Source organism: Haliaeetus leucocephalus, unplaced genomic scaffold (genome assembly GCF_000737465.1).
Source record: "Haliaeetus leucocephalus isolate CR32 unplaced genomic scaffold, Haliaeetus_leucocephalus-4.0 Scaffold189, whole genome shotgun sequence".
NCBI lineage: Eukaryota > Metazoa > Chordata > Aves > Accipitriformes > Accipitridae > Haliaeetus > Haliaeetus leucocephalus.
The window spans coordinates 13,676-16,440 of NW_010972625.1; positions in this window are offsets into that span (position 1 = coordinate 13,676).

Consider the following 2,765-nt stretch of genomic DNA (forward strand, 5'->3'; position numbering starts at 1 on the left):
TTCCCTCCGCCGGTACCTACCCACGCTCCCACCCCCTTGCCTGCTGCCCACAGGGCCGCCACGTCCCCGTCACGCGCGGACCCCGCTACCTCCCCAGCCCTCCCCACAGCGGCGCTGCCCGCCTGCCTCGCCTAGTTCACTCGGGGGAGACCCCGCTCGTGGCTCCCTCCCCACCCGTACCTGCCTCATTCCTTCTTAGCCTGCTCCGGGCTGGAGTCCAGGCTCAGGGGACGCGCGAAAGCAAAGGGCACAAGGGAGTTAACCAGCATGGAAATTTCAGCTTCTCAATACACCTTCCACCTACCCGAGAGGCACAGAAAGGGCAGGTCATAAAAGCGAAGCCGTCGCCAGAGGAGGAATTTAACGAGCAACGACTCAAAGACTTTTTCTGAAGCACTCCCCTGATTCACCCACCAAAGCCACCTTCCCCAGGCATCCCCTAAGGACACGCAGGAGGACACTGGCCAAAGCACACTCCCCGTACAGGCACAAGGGGACACCGGTGGCTGGCTGCTTAATTGCCCTCCTCTGTTTCTAACTCCTCTTTTCCATGGCTCTTCCAGATCCACACCGTGACAAACACACTTTCTGTCCTCAATTAGTGGGACTTCTCGTTGAGTAAAGCGCTACTCAGGATGGCTCGATGCAGTCATGACTAAGAGGTGTACCAGAAGTGAGAAGTGTGGGCGTCCCGGTTTCAGCTGGGATAGAGTTAATTTTCTTTCTAGTAGCCAGTATAGCGTTACATTTTGAATTTAGTAGAAGAATGTTGATAACACACTGATGTGTTCAGTTGTTGCTAAACAGTGTTTATACTCAGTCAAGGGTTTTCCAGCTTCCCCTGCCCAGCCAGCAAGAAGCCTGGAGGGGCACAAGAAGCTGGGAGGGGACACAGCCAGGACAGCTGACCCAAACTGGCCAAAGGGGTATTCCATACCATGTGATGTCATGCCCAGTATATAAACTGGGGGGGGGGGAGTTGGCCAGGGGCACAGATCGCTGCTCGGGCACTACCTGAGCATCAGTCAGCAAGTGGTGAGCAATTGCGTTGTGCATCACTTGTTTTGTATATCCTAATTCGTTATTATTATTGTCATTTTATTATTATTATCATTATTATTTTCTTCCTCTCTGTCCCATTAAACTGTCCTTATCCCAACCCACGAGTTTTACTGTTTTCTTCAATTCTCTCCCCCATCCCACTAGAGGGGCAGGGGGGAGTGAGCAAGCGGCTGCGTGGTGCTTAGCTGCCAGCTGGCAACATGGTTTAAACCATGACAGTGGGACAGAGTGTGACAGGTAGGAAGGTAAAACCAGATTGTATTTTATCACCCTGTGCAGCAGGTTCTCTAGGACAGTTCTGTTTTAGAAACTGGAGGGATGCCAGGATACTCTATCTTTGGAACCAAAAGCCGGTACAAGTGTAGCATCCTAGCAGGACACAAGCTTTGGGGAGAATAAATAAATAAAAATTTGAGAAAATACTCCTTCAACAGGCTGCCTGGGAATTCTGGATTCAAGTGGCCAAGCCACAATGCCAAACACAAACCTTCAGGCTAGTTCTGTATGAAACAATACAAAACCCACCCCCACCAAGGACACACTGAGAAATCAGTCAATCTTCTAAAGCCTATTTGAACTGTACATAAACTAAAGGAACCTTTTTGACAATCCCAATTTGAGTTATGAATTTGAAATAAAATGAGATAGCATGGTTTGGTGTTGGATTTTTGGTAACTTCAGTATCTGTGGGTCACCATCTAGCCAGGGGGAAACAGAAGTGTTCCTGTAAACAATGCTGGGCCTGACAAAAGCACCGAGTTCTCTTCCAAACTCATGATTCAGAATTGGGTATCAGCTTGTTTAGAAATGAAATGAGATGAAAAACAACCTGTTAGCCACAGCCTCTCCCTCCTTATTAGGATTAAGTGCATGTTGTAATGTTGCGGAGTCATTGGCTGGCATTCTCTCTGTCTAACTCAAGATGACTAAAAGTAAAACTATACTGGAGGTACCACTCCTGGGATGTGTTCTGTTTTTGACCATGTGAATTTTCATTTCTAATGCATTTTCTGTATTTAAACAGGAAAAATAAAAATCACAGCACAGTCATAATTCCAGGTGAGATCAGTGGAGAGATGAGTATCATTAAGAGAATTGCGCCTGAAGCAGGGCCTTTTTTTGCCTCCCCGTTAGCTATGCAGCTGAATAGCACAGCAGTTTGATTTGCATTCACTAGAGGTTGAGGCCATCAGGTTGAGCCCTGAAGGCTGGTTCCTCACAGCTAGCATAGCCACCCATCGGCCAAGCACCCTGCGAGCCAGTTACCGCTGGAATGTCTCAGCTAGAAAGACGGAGATAACAACCAGCAAACCAAAGCCAGCTTGGTTCTGCCACAGATGACATATCCCATCTCCTGACCAGCAGCATAACTGAGGTACCTAAGTAATTTGGAAAGCACCCCTGGATTACTATGAACTCCACTTGCTGAACACTCTGTTAATCCAATGGGGGGAAAAAAAGAAAAGGAAAAAAACCCACCCCAACCATTAATGATAACCTTAACATGCCGACTACACAGCAAACAATTTGGACATTTCCTAGGAGCAGTGAGATACCCATATTTTCCATTCGGTTGCACCAGTGCTATTAGATGTTGGGTATTGCCCTCAGCTAACACAAACACAGCTATGGCGATGAAGTAGATGTGTTTAGTGTGCTTATTTAAGAACACGATGAGTAAATTCTGTTTCTTAATCTGTATT